Raw genomic sequence first — 19,655 nt, forward strand, 5'->3', positions numbered from 1 at the left:
CCAACAGCACAAGAGAGTCCCCCCCTTTTTCCACATCCTTGCCAACACCTGTTGTTTCTTATGTTGTTGACTTTAGCCATTCTGGCAGGTGTGAGGTAATATCTCATTGTAGTTTTGATGTACATTTCCCTGATAGAGTGATCTTGAACATTTTTTCCTGTGTCTATTGGCCATTTGTATGGCTTCTTTATAAAAATGTCTATTCATGTTTTCTGCCCATATTTAGATTGGATTATTTTTTTTGAGGGTATGTTGAGTTTGATAAATTCTTTATAGATTTTGGATACTAACCCTTTATCCAATATGTCATTTGCAAATATCTTCTCCCATTCCAAAGGTTGCCTTTTAGTTTTGTTGATTGTTTCCTTTGCTGTACAGAAAGAAACCTTTTATTCTGATAAAGTCTCAATAGTTCATTTTTGTTTTGTTTCCCTTGCCTCAGGAGACATATCTATTAAGAAGTTGGTACAGCTGATGTCAAAGAGGTTACTGCTTGTATTCTCTAGGATTTTGATGATTTCCTCTCTCACTTTCAGGTCTTTCATCCATGTTGAATCCATGGTGTAAGCAAGTGGTCCAGTTTCATTCTTCTGCATGTAGTTGTCCAGTTTTCCCAACACCATTTGCGGAAGTGACTACCTTTTTTTCCATTGGGTATTATTTCCTGATTTGTCAAAGATTAATTGACCAAATGGTTGTGGGTCCATTTCTGGGTTTTCTATTCTATTCTATTGATCTATGTGTCTATTTTTGTGCCAGTGCCATACTGTCTTGATCACTAGAGCTTTGTAATATAACTTAAAGACTGGAATTGTGATGCCTCCAGCTTTGCTTTTCTTTTTCAAGATTGCTTTGGCAAATTGGGGTCTTTTGTGGTTCCATGCAAATTTTAAGATTGTTTCTTCTACTTCTGTGAAAGACGCTGTTGGTAAACAGCAAATAACTTTAAAAAACAAAGTAAAATTTTTATATTTGAGTCAAACATAGGAGATTTTGATAATCAATAATCAAATTTCAGATAAACTGCAACCTTCAAATTGCAAATTAGAAGATACTTTGGAAAAGATTGGTTCAATCTCTTCCTCTTTATAGATGAAGAGAGAACCTGAGAAGTTAACTGATAAGCTGGTAAGTAACAGAGATAGGACTCCTGAATCCCTGTGATAATACCAATTACTTTATATCACATCTACTAATTTATCTTAATAGTTATATAAAATTTTGTCAGAAATTAAAGATCGTGAAAATATTTTAGTTCGTAAGCTTTTGGACCCTTGGGTGATTTTATTTTATTTTTCATTTTTTTTAGTTTTTTTTTTTTAATTTTTAAACACTTCTTGCAAAATATCAACAAGTGTCCAAAAATAAAGGTGAGTGAGAAGTTTTCCTTGAAAAGCAATCTTAGTTGTTCTAGTGTAACCAAATATGAATTGGCTCCTTGGTGAGTCACAGAAACTGCACCAGGTGAGCTGTTACACAAAGAAAACTTTATTTGCAGCAAATAAGATCACAAGGAATGGCTTCCAAATCCATGACTCCCAGAGACAGGTGAATGGGTACCTTTTGTTTAGGGTTAGGATGAATATTTATTATTTATTTATTAAAATTCTATTTATTTATTTATTATTTATTTATTTATTTGAGAGAGCGAGAGCATGAGCTGGGAGAAGAGCAGAGGGAAAAGGTGAAGCAGACTCCCCAGTGGCAGGGAGCCCGACGTGGGCCTTGATGCCAGGACCCCAGGATCATGACCTGAGCCAAAGGCAGATGCTTAACCAGCTGAACCACAAAGGCATCCTGGTTAGGATGAATATTTAGATAGAGAAACCTTATCATCATATGTAGGGGTAGGCAAAAGTTGGGCATGCACCTTAAAGAAACATGCCTATATATATATATATATATATATATATATATATATATACAGTTTATGTTATGTAAATGAGGTTGAGGCTCCCCCTTGCGCAGAAATTGTAGCATTATAATGAAGTGAAATCATTCTAGAGGTCACTTCATGGTCCGTCTGTGTAGGCACTAGTTCGAGATTTAGCTCAAAAGGTCTGGGTGGCCTTCTTCCTAGGGAAGTTGCCATCACTTGAAAGGTGGTTTCAGGTGGGTTTCATTTGCCTGAGTTAAGAGGTATGCTGGAAAGAAGAACATAAGGAACAATGTAAGACAAAGGTTAGTGAGTACAAGCAGGTAGGGAGTAAATGCCCAGTCTTGGTGACTAGCTGGTGATATTAGTACTATAGGATCTTTACGTGATTTATGTGGCTTCTGTTTCATTCCAGAAAAAAATTAAAACTGCTATATCTACTTAATTTGTCTTTTGTTAGGTATTTTTGTTAATTCCAAAGTTCAATAACTCTATATTATTCGTGAAATTGAATTGGGCTTTGTGCATTTTAGCAACTTTTGAATATATATGGAACATTCTGAAGCAGCAATTAAAATAATTAAGGAGCGTGAAGAAATCTTCAGCATTTAACAAAGATTTCTGAGAAATGTTAATTTCTGTCAAATAAGTAAATCTATGCACAGATGCCTTCTGACAGAGGCTGTGATTTCAAAGTGCTTTGCATGCCAGATAACTTGTTTACCCCCTCAATGTTTGCCAAGTTTACTGTCAATTTACAAATAATTTTCATTTTGCTATTTATTCCACTGCCTTTTGATGGATATGTCTTCCAGAGTTTTATCTTGCATGTAGACAAACTAATTAATATTTTCCCTTCAGGCAAAGATTTTTTTCTTAGATCTAAATGTGGGTTAGCTTCTTCATTTCCATATGCTTTGTTCTGTCAATCATCTATGTTATGTGTTGCTAAAAATGTATCTCAGTGGATGTCAATTTCCGTGTTTTACAGATCACACACACACACACACACACACACACACACACGCAGAACTTATCTAATAGTCTATGAGTAAACACACATAGTGTGGATTCAATTAGAAAAAAATACCTTTATGATAGCATGGAAATTTGAGAAATCAACTTTTAAAGTAGGAAATAACATATTTGAAATCACCTGGTGGTCCCTATTTTGACCCTATGTGCTTGGCTATTGATGTACTAAAACTCAACTGGCTGTCCAATTCAATAATTAAGATATCTATATCTATATCTCAACACCAATATCTACTTTTAAACATCCTTTAAAAATATATAGATAAAAACAGAATTAGATGTCAACACAGACAAGACACAGGCCTAAATATAGAAAGGATCAAAGCCAATGTCACCAGAAAACATTTAGCCGAGCTTTAGATGGTGAAATATTCCTTTCTTATGGAACACATTTCCTATGAGTAAAATTCTACTAGCTTCAAAATAGCTGTTCATTTCATGTGAAAAGCCTGTGTGTGTGTGTGTGTGTGTGTGCACACGCATGCACACATATCTGTGGTTGATTTTTATAAATGATAGAAATATCTAAGTGAGACTACTGCACACAAAGCTGTGTATGAAAAGCAAATCCTAATAGTCATACCTACCATATCTAGAAAAACAATGATATATCTGTTCAGGTTATAGATTATGGAACTAAATCTTCTTTTAACATGTTATACAAACTTGTAAAAGAAACCAGCAAACATTGCTAATTTGTATTTTGCTTATATAGAGTATTACGAAGAAAGGCCATATTCATATGAAACAGTATATGTTTAGCTGAAATTTATTTGGATATTAAATATGAAATACCCAAATTATCTTTTATTAAAGTTTTCCAGTAACCACTGCTAGTTAAATATCTGGTGACAGAGCTACAGTCTCTTGAAAATTCAACCTAACAGCTGTACAAGTTAACAAAATTCTTCAGCAGGAGTCAGGGAATTTGCTGATAAATACTACAAGGTGGAATGTCAATAAGACTTTTAGCTGGACAGACTTGAGAAAGACTGCAATGGGAAGGAATGACTAGCAACAGTCATTCTCTTTTCTTCCACTTTTATTGAGGTAGGTCTTGTCTCTTGCTTCCTTTATCAGTTTTATATAAATAATAGGGGGTAAAAGTCTCTTTTTATAATGATGTATATTACTAGTATGTCTCAGAGTAACAAAAGCTGTATAGAGTTGGAAGTCATTAAGATTTTTTAATATTTCATCAAAATTTTAAGTTAAGAAAATCACTTCTTAGGTTGAAGAGAAGCATTGTCAGAACTGCCTTAAGCACACAAGGTAATAAAAGTAAGAAAGTACAAAAAAATTGTTAAGAACTTAACTTTTTTTCTAGGAAATATATTGTTTTAAACTCAGACATTTAAAAAGATTATCTTAGGGGCACCTGGGTGGCTCAGTCGTTAAGCGTCTGCCTTCAGCTCAGGTCATGATCCCAGGGTCCTGGGATTGAGCTCCGCATCGGGCTCCCTGCTCAGCGGGAGGCCTTCTTCTCCCTCTCCCACTCCCCCTGCTTGTGTTCCCTCTCTTGCTGTGTATCTCTCTATCAAATAAATAAATAAAATCTTTAAAAATTAAAAAATAAAAAGATTATTTTAATTCAAACTAAAAGAAAGGCTATTAGCTGAAGATATAAGAAATCAGGCAAGCCTAATAGATAACTGACCTAAATGAAATAAATTAGCCTGTGTAATTTATATCTGTTGGTTACTGAATATGTGAGGGCCTGAAATGCTGTTCCTACAAGCTCTCAAGTTATCCTGGTGCTATTCTGTAATGTTTGTTCTCATCTGTTTTTCTGATATGATCAAATTACAGAGAATTATAACACAACCATTCTGATAGGTCCACACAGGATAATATGCAACTGCCAATAAGTTATCCAGACTCTGCCTCTTTTATCACATGGAAAAAAAAACATATAATAAGAAGAAAAGCTAATATTTATATGGCACTTAGTGTGTGCCAGGACTGTTACAAGCACTTTGTGTGTATTAAAAAAAAATAATCCATACAACACTTCTATGAAGTAATACTATTATTATCCCTATTTTACAGATGTGGGAACTAGGGTTCAGAGAGACTAGGTAATCTCCCTAAAGTAACACTTTTTTAATTTAAAAAGCATTCATTTATTAGTTTTAAATAATTTTACTTAGGATATGTGAAATAAATACAATATCTTTATTATTCTTTATTATTGAAGTATATTTGACATATAATTTTACATTAGTTTCAGGTATACAACATAATGATTCAACAATTCTATACATTATTCAATGCTCCCCACAATAAGTGTGGTCACAATCTGTCAACATACAACATTATTACAATATTACTAACATTATTTCTTTTTTCTTTTTTACTATTTCATTTTTAAGTAATCTCTACAGCCAATATAGGACTCAAACTTATGATACTGAGATCAAGAGTCACATGCTCTACTGCTGAACCAGCCAGGCACCCACTGACAGTATTTCTTATACTGTACTTTTTAGCTTTATGACTTATTTACCTTATAGCTAGAAGTTTGTACCCTTTAATTCTCTTTACCTATTTCATCCAACTCCCCACCCTGGCAACCATAAGGTTGTTCTCTGTATTTAAGAGATTTTTTTTTTTCTTTTTCTGGTATGTTTGATTGTTTTTTAGATTCTACATAAAAGTGAAATTATACGGTATTTGTTTTTCTCTGCCTGACTTATTTCACTTAGCATAATAAGCTCTAGGAGCAGAAGCAGGAAGATGGCAACAGAGTTGGAGGACCCTAGACTTACCGTGTCTCACAAACACAACTAGATGATGATCAAATCATCATAAATACACCCAACCTGAAGACTGACATATTCAAACTCAATAACTAAAGGAACAGAAAAGGCCACATCAAGGAAGGTAAGATGTTCAGAGACATGGTTTAGGGGAGAAACGGATCATGGCTGTTGTGGAGAGGAGGGAGCAGTGGTTGTAGAGAAGGGCAAGAAAGAGAGGAGCACACAAGAAAACACAAAAGAAGAACATTTCCCCAAAGACACTGGACTGAATAATGAGAGGGGCTTAATTTTGTGAGTTCTTGCAACCAGCAGAGCTTAAAACCTAAAGTTTTAAACGTCAGCAAGCATAGCTGAGCCTGGGGGACAGCAGGGATGCTACTGGAGAGAAAGCAGGCAAACAACCCAGGGACATACAGCCTAGAAACAGTGCCTGGAACCCACAGTGGGTAGAATATTTGTACTTTTCAGAGTGAGTCCTTGATAGGCAGTATTCACCAAGATACCTCTCCAGAAACAAAGGAGCTCTCCAGGGTCATTTCCCTTCCCTGCCCCTCAGCATAAACACAGAGCCACCCATGGAAGCAGTGAAAAAGGACACTGGCTGCCTAACTTGCTTACACTAAGCCCCATCCCCTGCACTCTGGTGGGACTGCACTTATCAGTCATGCTCACCTCTGTCCCAGTGTGGCAGGCCCCTCCACGAAAAGACCAGCAAAACCCCCAGTCCACACCATATCTACAAAAGAGTTTTGCAAAGTATCAGTTCCTGTGCAGGTGGTGACAGGACTCATTTTGTAGGCATATCAGAAACAACTAGTTAAAACACTACATTTAGGCCAGAAACCAAACATTGCCCATAGCAGGCAAGGAGAGCCTCTGGAAACAACTTGCCTGAAGGATAGAGCAGCCAGAACACAACAGCAGAGTGCATAAAACACACATTGGAGAAACTTCCTGAAGTGCCAGGCCCTGGGCATGATATTATATCTTCCTCATAAGGTCAATACTTTCAGGAACAGGAGACATAACTGACTTTTCTAACACAGAAAATAAGGTAGAAACTTAGACAAAATGGGAAGACATAGGAATTAATCCCAAATGAAGGAAAAAGAGAAGGCTACAGCCAGAGATCAAAGTGAAACAGGTATAAGCAACATGCCTGATGGAGAATTTAAAGCAAGGATCATAAAGATACACAATGGGGATAAGAAAAGAAAAGAAGACATCAGAGAGACCCTTACAATAGAGATAAAAGAGATAAAAAAGAATCAATCAGAGATGAAAAGTGCAATAAACAAGATTGGAAACAGGCTGGATGCAAAGAAAAACAGGCTGGAAGAAGCAGAGTACTGAATTAGTGACTTACAAGACAAAATAAAGTAATGAAGCTGAACAAAAGACAGAATTATTATGCAACATGAGAATAGAATTAAGGAATTCAATAACTCTATCAAGTGCAACTTTCAAATTATAGTAGTCCCAGAAGAAGAAAGAAAGCTGCAGAAAATTTACTTGAAGAAATAATAGCTGAATATTTCCCTAATTTGGAGAAAGAAAGAGACATTCAAATCAAGGAAGCACAGAGAACTTACATCAAAATCAACAAAGCAGACCAATACCAAGACACATTGCAAATAAATTTGCAAAATAGAGGAGGGAGGCAAGTTGGTGGAAAAGTAGGGCACCTCGTTTCATCTGGTTTCTTGAATTTAGCTAGATATCTTTCAAATCATTCTGACCACTTATGAATTCAACCTCAGATGTAAGAAAAGATTTGACAGAATTCTACAAATAGAAAAGTGACCACTTTTTGCAAGGTAGGAAGTGCAGAGAAGTGAATCTGAGGGGATATATTAGAAGATAAATGGTGGAGGTAGGGAGGCTACCAGTAAACCAGCTACTGGAAAGTGATATAGCCCCTAAGTGCAAAATCAAAACCTTTAGAAATCTGCTCAGTGAGAGACATCCCTCCCTGAAAGGTGCTCAGGTGGTGAAGCAGGGCAGAATCCTAGGTGGGACAGTGTGGTCTCAGGATCCCCGGGGTCACAGAAAGAACTGGAGTGCCTGAGCCAACAGAGTTCCCAAGCACTGGAGTGGGGAAACCATCTATGGTGAGCAAGGCTGGAAGCAGGATCTCAGCTCAGTTTGCCATAAACCTTGAACCATGGCATGATTGGGTGACCACTTTCCCTGAAGGGACATTGAAAAGGGCAGAAATGCAGGGAACCTTCTCCTTCCCCCAGAAGGGGTGGCATGGGTATGCCCAAGATTGGGCAATCACTCTCCCTGTGGGGATCCTGCAAGCTGCAGACCTGTAGCCACCCTCCTCCCTCCCTGGGGGTATTGGCACAGGTGTGCCCTGAAGGACTCTATAGCTTGGTGCACACAAAAGTGAAGACTGCTTTTCCCCTAGGGTTTATTGAAGAGAAGAGGCCCCGATATTTCAGATGTAGGGCTGGAGATCAGGGTGGTGACGTATTTATTTTCATATGCTAAAACTGTGCAAAAAGCCTTCAGGGAACAAAAGACACATAAGAGAACTCAAAGCAGCTTACAATAAGCCAGACCCATGGGCAAAGGGTGGTGTAACTCTGCCCAGGCAAAGACACCTGAGAATCAGCCCAGCAGGACCCTCCCCCAGAAGAACAGCTGGGATATCAGGTGAATACCAAGTTTACCAAGCACATAGAACTGCAAAACTACAGTGCTAGGGGAAAATATATATAGAATTCAAGGTTTTTTCTCATGATTCTTTTATCTTTCAGTTTAAAATTTTCCTGTTCAATCAGTTTCTTATTTTTCAACTCTTTGTTTTTAAGTTTTTTCTTAATGTTCATTTTTATATTTACATTTTTAGATATATTCCTCATTTTTGACTTCCTTCCACTGTATTCAATTTTATTATATATATATATTGCTTTCTTTACAATTTTGGAATTTAGTGTCTTCTAAAAAAAACAGATAAAAATAATCCCAGGACCTAGTAGATCACCTTGTTTTGTCCACCTGGGAGATTATATTCTCTTCCCCCCACTTTATTTCCCTTTTTATTTTCTTTTTTTTTGGTTTCTGACTTATTTGGATTTGTCTAATGTGTATTTTGCTTGGGTTGTGGTTGATATTTTTTATTTTGTTCTCTTGTTCACCCATTATTCTCTGGGCAAAATCACTAAAAGGAGAAATCCACAACAAAAGAAAGAACCAGAGGTAATACTCTCTGCCACAGATCTAATAGACATGGATACAAGGAAAATGTCAGAGTTTAAACTCAAGATAATGATTATAAAGTTACTAACTAGGTTTGAAAAAAAGCATAAAAGACACTAGAAAATCTCAGTACAGAAATAAATTCTATTCAGGCCAAAATTAAAAATTCTTTAACTGAACATGCAGTCTAATTGAATGCTCTAACAGCTAGGCTAAATGAAGCAGAAGAGAGAGTCAGTGCTATACAAGACAAGATGATGGAAAGGAAGGAAGCTGAGGAAATGAGAGAAAAACAACTGTTGGACCATGAGGGGAGCCTTTGAGAAATTAGCAATACCATAAAGCAAAACAATATTAGAATTATTGGGGTCCCAGAGGAAGAAGAAAGAGGGAGACAGAAGGTATATTTGAGCAAATCATGGCAGAGAACTTTCCTAATCTGGGGAATGAAAGATGCATTCAAGTCCAGGAGGTAGAGAGAACCCCCCTCAAAATAAAAAAAAAAAAATCAAAACCCCAACATATAATAGTGAAGATTGCAAATTTCAGAGATAAAAAAAAATGGTCAGAACAGCTTGAGACAAGAACTCCTTAACCTACAGGGGTAAGAATATTAGACTCTCAGCAATCACAGAGACCTGGCAGGCCAGAAAGGGCTGGCATGATATGTTCAGGGTACTAATGAGAAAAACATGCAGCCAAGAATACTTTATCCAGCAATGCTATCATTCAGAATGGAATGAGAGATAAAGAGCTTTAGGACGAACAAAAATTAAAGAATTTACGACCACTATTATGCAGCCATCAACAAACAAACAAACAAACAAACAATAAAACATGAAATCTTGCCATTTGCAATGATGTGGATGGAACTAGAGGGTATTATGCTAAGCCAAATAAGTCAATCAGAGAAAGACAAGTATCATATGATCTCATGCTATGAGGAATTCTTAATCTCAGGAAATAAACTGAGGTTTGCTGGAGTGGTGGGGATTGGGAGGGATGGGGTGGCTGGGTGATGGACATTGGGGAAGGTATGTGCTATGGTGAGCGCTGTGAATTGGGTAAGACTGATGAATCACAGACCTGTACCTCTGAAACAAATAATACATTATATGTTAAAAAAAAAAAAAGAAAGATAGTAGGAAGGGAAAAATGAAGGGGGGTAAATCGGAAGGGGATACGAACCATGAGAGACTATGGACTCTGAGAAACAAACTATGGGTTTTAGAGGGGAAGGGGTGGTGGGTTAGCCCAGTGATGGGTATTAAGGACGGTACATACTGAATGGAGCACTGGGTATTATATGCAAACAATGAATCATGAGACACTACATCAAAAACTAATGATGTAATGTATGGTGATTAACATAACAATAAAAAATTAAAATAAAAAAAAAAAACAAAATAATTCTCAGTAATGGTAAAAAAACCTAATGATGTAATGTATGATGACTAACAAAATAAAATTAAATAAAAAAAGAATTTGTGACCACTAAATCAGTCCTGCAAGTATTATTGAAGGGGATCCTTCAAGGAAAGAGAGAGCCAAGCATAGCATAGACAAGAAAGAAAAAGAGACAATCTACAGAAACAGTGACTGTGCAGGTAAAACAATGGCACTAAATTAATATCTTTCCATAGTTACTCTGAATGTAAATGGGCTAAATGCTCCAGTCAAAAGACACAGGGTCTCAGACTGGATAAAAAAGCAAGACCCATCCATAGGTTATCTGCAAGAGACTCATTATAGGCCTAAAGGCACCTCCAGATTGAAAGTGAGGGGATAGAGAACAATTTATCATGGTAATAGACCTCAAAAGAAATTGGAGTCACAATCCTCATAACAGACAAATTAAATTTTAAACCAAAGACTGTAGTAAAGGATAAAAATGGACACTATATCATACTTAAAGGGTCTAGCCAACAAGAAGATCTAAAATTATAAATATTGATGCTCCTAACTTGTGAGGAACCAATCATATAAACCACTTAAAAACAAAAAGAAAAACATTAATAATAATACAATAGTAGGGGGATTTAACACCCTGCTCAGAGCAATGGACAGATAATCTAAGTAGAAGATCAACAAGGAAACAAAGGCTTTGAATGACACACTGGACCTAATGGGCTTCACAGATATATACAAAGCATTCCATCCTAAAGTAACAGAATATACATTCTTCTCGAGTGGATATGGAACATTCTCCAGAACAGATCACATACTGGGTCACAAATCAGGTCTCCAGTGATACCAAAATGTTGGGATTATTCCCTGCATATTTTCAGATCACAATGCTTTGAAAGTTGAACTCAATCACAAGAGAAAATTTGGAAGTACCTCAAGCACTTAGACGTTAAAGATCATCCGACTACAGAAAAAAAAAAATTCAGTCGGAGAAAGACAAATACCAGATAATTTCAGTCATATGTGGAATTTAAGAAAAAAAAAAAGATGGATACAGCGGGAGGGGGTGTGGGGGAGGAAAACCAGGAAATAGACTCAACTACAGAGAGCAAATTGATGGTTACTAGAGGGGAGGTGGTGGGTTGGGAGAAATAGGTGAACGGGATTAAAGAGTGCATTTACTGTGAAGAGCACCAGGCAGTGTATGGACGTTTTGAATCAGTAAATTGTACACCTGATACTACTTTTACACTGTATGTTAACTAACTGAAATTTAAATGAAAACGTGACCAATGAAAACGAAAGAACCAATTATATATATGAATGAATAGGTCGACCAAGAAATTAAAGAATTTTAAAAATTCATAGAAACAAATGAAAATGAAAACACAACTGTTCAAAACCTTTGGGATATGGCAAGGGGGGTCCTAAGTGTGAAGTACATAGCAATACAAGACTTTCTCAAAAATTAGAGAAGTCTAAAATATACAAGCTAACCTTACAATTAAGAAGCTGGAGAAAGAACAGCAAATAAAGCCTAAGCCCAACAGAAAAAGAGAATTAATAAAGATTGGAGCAGAAGTCAGTGAAATAGAAACCAAAAGAACATTAGAACAGATCCACAAAACTAGGAGCTGGTTCTTTGAAAGAAATAAGAGAGATAACCCCCTATCAAGACTTATGAAGAAGAAAAAAGACCCAAATTAATAAAATCATCAATGAAAGAGATCACCACCAATACCAAGGAAATACAAACAATTTTAAGAACATATTATGATCAACTTATGCCAACAAATTTGGCAATCTGGAAGAAATGGATGCATTCCTGGGAAACTTATAAACTAACAAAACTGAAACAGGAAGAAAGACAATATGAACAGACCAAGAGCCAGCAAGGAAATTGAAGCAATAATCAAAAATCTCCCAAAAAACAAGAGTCCAAGGCCAGATGGCTTCCCAGGGGAATGCTACCAAACATTTAAAGAACTACTACCTATTTTTCTGAAACTGTTTCAAAAAATAGAAAGAGAAGGAAAACATTCAAACTCATTATGAGGCAAGCATTGCCTTGATCCCAATCCCAGATGAAGATCCCAACAAAAAGAGAATTACAGACCAATATCCCTGATGAACATAGATGCCAAAATTTTCACCAAGATCCTAGCATAGATGATCTAATCAATGAGGCAAAACTGAGAGCTTTTCCTCTAAAGTCAGGAATATGACAGCGATGTCCACTGTCACCACTGTTGTTCAACATAGTACTAAAAGTCCTAGCCTCAGCAATGAAAAAAAAAAATAGAAGACCACCGAATCAGCAAAGAAGATGTCAAACTCTCACTTTTTACAAATGACAAGAGACTTTATGTGGAACACCCAAAGGACTGCACCCCAAAATTGCTAGAACACATACAGGAATTCAGCAAGGTGACAGGATATAAAATCAATGCACAGAAATCAGTTGCATTTCTATACACTAACAATGAGACAGAAGAAAGAGAAATTAAGGAATCAATCCTATTTACAGTTCCACAAAAAAACATAAGATACCTAGGAATAAACCTAACCAAGAGGTAAATGATCTTTACTCTGAAAACTATAGAACACTCAGGAAAGAAATTGAGGAAGACACAAAGAAAAGGAAAAATATTCCATGCTCATGGATTAGAAGAATAAATATTGTTAAAACATTTATGCTACCCAGAGCAATCTACACATTCAATACAATCCCTGTCAAAATACCGTCAACATTTTTCACAGAGCTGGAACAAATAATCCTAATATGTGTATGGAACCAAAAAAGACCTTGAATAGCCAGAGGAATGTTGAAAAAGAAAACCAAAGTGGGTGGCATCAAAATGCCACCTATATTACAAAGCTATATTACAAAGCTGTAATCATGAAGACATTTTGGTATTGGCACAAAAACAGACACATAGATCAATGGAGCAGAAGGACAACCCAGAAATGGGCCCTCAATTCTATGGTCAACTTATTTACAACAAAACTGAAAAGAAGAGCCAATGGCAAAAACCAGTCTCTTCAATAAATGGTGCTGGGAAAATTGGACAGCCACATGCAGAAGAATGAAACTGGACCATTTTCTTACACCAAACACAAAATGGATACAAATGGATGAAAGACCTAAATGTGAGAGGAATCCATCCTAGATGAGAACACAGGCAGCAACCTCTGTGACCTCAGCTGCAGCAACTTATTGCTAGACACATCTCCAAAGGCAAGGGAAACAAAAGCAAAAATGAACTATTGGGACTTCATAAAGATAAAAACTTCTGCATAGCAAAGGAAACAGTCAACAAAACTAAGAGGTAACTTTCAGAATGGGAGAAGATATCTGCAAATGACATATCAGATAAAGGGCTAGTATCCAAGATCTATAAAGAACTTCTCAAACTCAACACCCAAAAAACAAATAATCCAGTCAAGAAATTGGCAGAATACATGAACAGACATTTCTCCAAAGAAGACTTACAAATGGCCAACAGACACATGAAAAAATGCTCCACGTCTTTTGGCATCAGGGAAATACAAATGAAAACTACAATGAGATACCACTTCACACCAGTCAGAATGGTTAAGATTAACACAAGAGGAAACAATAAATGTTGGCAAGGATGCAGAGAATGGGGAAGCCTCTCACTGTTGGTGGGAACGCAAGCTGGTACAGCTACTCTGGAAAACAGTATGGAGATTCCTCAAGAAGTTAAAAATAGAGGTACCCAACAACCCAGCAATTTCATTACTAGGTGTTTACCCCAAAGACACAAATGTATTGAACTGAACGGGCACCTGCACCCCAAGGTTTATAGCAGCAATGTCCACAATAGCCAAACTGGAGTGAGCTGAGATGTCCATTGGCAGATAAAGGGATAAACAAGATGTGGTATATGTACACAATGGAATTTTACTCAGCTATCAGAAAAGATGAATAGTTACCATTTACATTGATGTGGATGGAACTGGAGGGTATTATGCTCAGTGAAATAAGTCATTTAGAGAAAGACAATTACCATATGGTTTCACTCATATGTGGAATGTGAGAAACAGTCAGAGGACTGTAGGGGAAGGCAGGAAAAACAGAATCGGAAGTCATCAGAGAGGGAGAAAAACAATGAGAGACTCTTAACTATAGGAAACAAACTGAGGGTTGTTGGAGGGGAGGTGGCTGGGGGTGATGGGGTAATTGGGTGATGGTCACATGATGTGATGAGCACTGGGTGTTCCATGCAACTGCTGAGCTATTGAACACTACATCTGAAACTAATGATGTACTGTATGTTGGCTAATTGAATTTAAATTAAAAAAAATCTTTCACACACACAAAAAAATTGCAAAATATAGTGGTAAAGAAAGTCTTATAAGCAGCAAGACATATGTAGTCTTAACTTACCAGAGAAAACCCATAAGACTAGCTGGAGATTTCTCCACAGAAATTTGGCAAGTCATAAGAAGTCAAGGCATGATAATTCAAAGTGCTGAATAGGAAAACTGGGCAGTCATGAATACTTATACAGCAAGGATATCATTCAGAATAGAAAGACACATAAAGAGTTTCCCAGAAAAACAAAACCATAGGAATTCATGACCACAAAAGCATTCCTACAACAAATATTAATGGAGACACATAGAGTGGAAAGGGAGATCAATACTAACAGTATAAAGGCAGGAAACACAAAAGCAGTAAAAATGATTATTTCTGTAAAAAAAAAGAAGTCAAGGAACTCATGCAGAAAAATGGTAGAAAATATAATAAAATATACTTAAAACATTGTAAGAGGAGAAAAAGTAGATTAAAACTTGAATGAACATCAACTTAATATAGACTGCTATTTGCAAAAGTTTATATACAAACCTAAAGATGTCCGTATGTCAAAACCACTAATAAACATGCAACAGATAAAGAGAAAGAAATCCAAATATATCACCAAAGACAATCAGCAAAACATGAAGAATAGGAAGAAAGGATCAGAGAAAATCTCCAGAAACAACCACAAAACAAGTAAAAATGTCAATAAATATGTATCTATCAATAATTATTTTTTGAATATGAAATGATTTTTTTATTTTCTTTTACTTTTTACTTTTCTACTTCTGTATTTTTTTGTAAGTTATTATTTAAATTCCAGGTAGCTAACATACAGTGTAATGATTGATTTGTGAATATTGAATACCCTGGCAACACAGGAATAAATGCGACTTGATAGTGGTGAATGATTACTATTTTAACTTACTGTTGTATTCAGTTTGCTAATATTTTACTGAGAATTTTTGCATCTTTGTTCATCAGGGGTACTAGCCTGTAGTTCTCTTTATTATTGGTGTCTTTATCTGGTTTTATGTAAGGATGATGCTGGCCTTATAGAATGATACTGGAAATTTTCATTCTTTTTCCATATTTTGGTATTAATTTGAGAAAAATATATAGTAACTCTTCTTTAACTATTTGGGAAATTTTGCCGTGAAGCCATCTTGTCCTGGACTTTTGGTTGTTGGGAGATATTTGATTACTGTTTCAATTCTTTTAATGGCTATTGGTCTGTTAAAGTGTCTCTTTCCTCCTGTTTCAGGTTTTTAGTTCATGTGTTTCAAGGAATTTCTCCATTTTTTGTAGATTGTCCAATTTGTTGGCATATAGTTTTACATAATGTTGTTTTAAAATTATTTGTATTTCTGTGGTGTTGGTTGCGATTTCTCCTCTATCATTTGTGATTTTATTTATTCAGGTCCTTTCTCTTTCTTTTGAAATTCTGGCAAGGACTTTATCAATTTTATTAATTTTTTTAACAGCTCCTTGTTTCATTGATCTGTTTTATTGCCTTTCTTTCTTTCTTTCTTTCTTTCTTTCTTTCTTTCTTTCTTTCTTTCTTTCTTTCTTTCTTTCTTTCTTTCTTTCTTTTTAGGCTCTGTCTCATTTCTTTCTGCTCTAAACTTTATCATTTCCTTCCTTCTGCTGATTTTAGCCTTTGTTATTTTTATAGCTCCTTTAGGTGTAAGGTTAAGTTGTTTCTTTGAGATTTTTGTTGCTTCATAATGTAGGCCTGTATTGCTATATACTTCACTCTTAGGACCATTTTTGTTCCATCCTAAATGATTTGGACCATGGTGTTTTAACTTCATTTGTTTTCATGTATTTATTTCTTCTTTGACTTCCTGGTTGACCTATTCAAATTTTGTAGCATTTTATTTAAGCTCCATGTATTTCTGGTCTTTCGAAGTTTTGGCTTATGGTTGACCTCAAGCTTCATGGTGTTGTGCTTAGAAAATATGCATGGTATGACTACAGTCTTTTTGTGTTGGTTGAGGACTGATTTGTGACCTATTATGTGATCTGTTCTGGAGAATGTCCCATGTGTACTTGAAAGGAATGTGTATTCTGCTGCTTTAGGATGGAATGTTCTGAATATATTTGTGTCCATCTGGTCCAGTGTGTTATTCAAAGCCATTGTGTCCTTCTTGATTTTCTGTTTAGATGATATATCCACTCTTGTAAGTAGGGTGTTAAAGTCCCCTACTAGTATTGTACTATTATTGATGGATTACTTTATGTTTCTTATTAATTGCTTCATGTATTTAAGTGCTCTCATGTTGGTTACAAAAATATTTACAATTGTTACCTCTTCTTGCATTGTCCCCATTATTCTCTATAGTGCTCTTCTTTACCTCCTGTTACAGTGTTTGGTTTACATTCTAGTTTGTCCAATATAATTATTGCTATTCTCTCTATTAACATAATTTTGTGTGATGAATGTTTCTACACGCCCTTATTTATTTATTTATTTATTTATTTATTTATATTTGCCACTGGGTGTTTTGATTAAACTAGAATATTCAGAAAAGACCCAGTGCCTGTACTTATCAGTTATCCATTGTTGGCTGTAGCCACCAGCTAGCACAAATTTTCTTTTATTTTTATTTTTTAATAATTATATTCAGTTAGCCAACATATACTACAACATTTGTTTTTGATATAGTGTTGAACAATTCATTAGTTGTGTATAATACCCAGTGCCCATCACAAAATGTGCCCTCCTTAATACCCATTACCCAGTTACCACATCCCCACACCCCATTCCTTCCATAACTCTCAGTTTGTTTCCGTGAGTTGAGAGTCACGGTTTGTCTCCCTCTCTGATTCCTTCCCATTCAGTTTTCCCTCCCTTCACCTGTGGTCCTTTATACTATTCCTTATTTCCACATACGAATGAAACCATATGATAATTGTCTTTCTCTGCTTGACTTATCATATCATAAAGATAAAATGTTTCTTCACAGCAAAGGAAACAGTCAGCAAAACTAAAAGCCTATCCACGGAATGGGAGAAGATATTTGCAAATGACATTTGCATTTCCCCTCCAGTTAGCATAATCCCCTCCAGTCCCATCCATGTCAATGCAAATCATGGGTTTTCATCCTTTCTGATGGCTGAGTAATATTCCATTGTGTATATGAACCACATCGTTATCCATTCATCAGTTGAAGGACATCATGGCTCCTTCCACAGTTTGACTATTGTGGACGTTGCTGCTATGAATATTGGGGTGCATGTGCCCCTTCTTTTCATTACATCTATATCTTTGCACTTAGTAGTGCAGTTGGTGGGTCATAGGGTAGCTCTATTTTTATCTTCCTGAGGAACTTCCATACTGTTTTCAAGATGGGTTGTACCAGCATGCATTCCCACCAACAGTGTAAGAGGGTTCCCCTTTCTCTACATCCTCGCCGACACTTGTTGTTTCCTGTATTGCTAATTTTTGCTGTTCTAACTGGTATAACGTGGTATCTCATTGTGGTTTTGATTTGTATTTCCCTGATGGCTAGTGATGTTGAATATTTTTTCGTGTCTGTTAGCCACTTGTATGTCTTCCTTGGAGAAATGTTTATTCATGTCTTCTGTCCATTTTGTGACTGGACTATTTGTATGTCTTCCTTGGAGAAGTCTATTCATGTCTTCTGCCCATTTTGTGACTGGATTATTTGTTTTTTGGGTGCTGAGTTTGAGAAGTTCTTTATAGATCTTGAATACCAGCCCTATATCTGTAATGTCATTTGCAAATATCTTCTCCCATTCCATGGGTTGGCCCTTAGTTTTGCTGACTGTTCCTTTGCTGTGCAGAAGCTTTTTGTCTTTATGACGTCCCAATGGTTCATTTTTCCTTTTGTTTCCCTTGTCTTTGGTGATGTGTCTAGCAAGAAGTTGCTGCGGCCAGGGGTTGAAGAGATTGGTGCCTGTGTTCTCATCTAGGATTTTGATGAATTCCTGTCTCACTTTTAGGTCTTTCATCCATTTTGAGTCTGTTTTTGTGGTTGGTGCAAGAAAATGGTCTAGTTTCATTCTTCTGCATGTGGCAGTCCAGTTCTCCCAGAACCATTTATTGAAGAGACTGTCTTTTTTCCACTGGATATTTTTTTCCTGCTTTGTCAATGATTAGTTGACCATAGAGTTGAGGGTCCATTTCTGGGCTTCCTATTCTGTTCCACTGATTCATGTGTCTGTTTTTGTTCCAGTACCATACTGTCTTCATGATTACAACTTTGTAATATAGCTTGAATTCCAGCATTCTGATGCCACCAGCTTTGGATATTTTTTCCACATTCCTCTGGCTATTCAGGGTCTTCTCTGGTTCCATACAAATTTTAGGATTGTTTGTTCGAGCTCTTTGAAAAATGTCGATGGTATTTTGATAGAGATTCCATTCAATATATAGATTGCTCTGGGTAGCATAAACATTTTAACAATATTTTTTCTTCCAATTCATGATCATGGAATGTTTTTTCATATCTTTGGGTCTTCCTCAATTTCTTTCATATGTGTTCTGTAGTTTTTAGAGTACAGATCCTTTGCTTCTTTGGTTAGGTTTATTCCTAAGTATCCTAGAGTTTTTGGTGGAATTCTAAATGGGATCGATTCCTTAATTTCTCTTTCTTCTTTCTCATTGTTAGTGTATAGAAATGCAACTGATTTCTGTCCATTGATTTTGTATCCTGCCACATTTCTGAAGTGCTGTCTGAGTTCTAACATTTTTGGGATGTAGTCTTTTGGGTTTTCCACATAAAGTGTCATGTCATCTGCAAAGAGAGAGAGTGATTTCTTCTTTGCCAATTTGAATGCCTTTTATTTCTTTTTGTTGACTAATTGCTGAGATTAGGACTTCAAGTACTTTGTTGAACAGTAGTGGTGAGAGTGGGCATCCCTGTCATGTTCCTGACCTTAAGGGAAGTGCTCACAGTTTTTCCTCCATTGAGAATGACATTCACTATGGGCTTTTTCCAGATGGCTTTTATATTGAGGTATGTTCCCTCTCTCCCTATACTTTGAAGAGTTTTAATCAATAAAGGTTGCTGTATTT

This window comes from Zalophus californianus, chromosome X (genome assembly GCF_009762305.2).
Source record: "Zalophus californianus isolate mZalCal1 chromosome X, mZalCal1.pri.v2, whole genome shotgun sequence".
Taxonomy (NCBI): Eukaryota; Metazoa; Chordata; class Mammalia; order Carnivora; family Otariidae; genus Zalophus; species Zalophus californianus.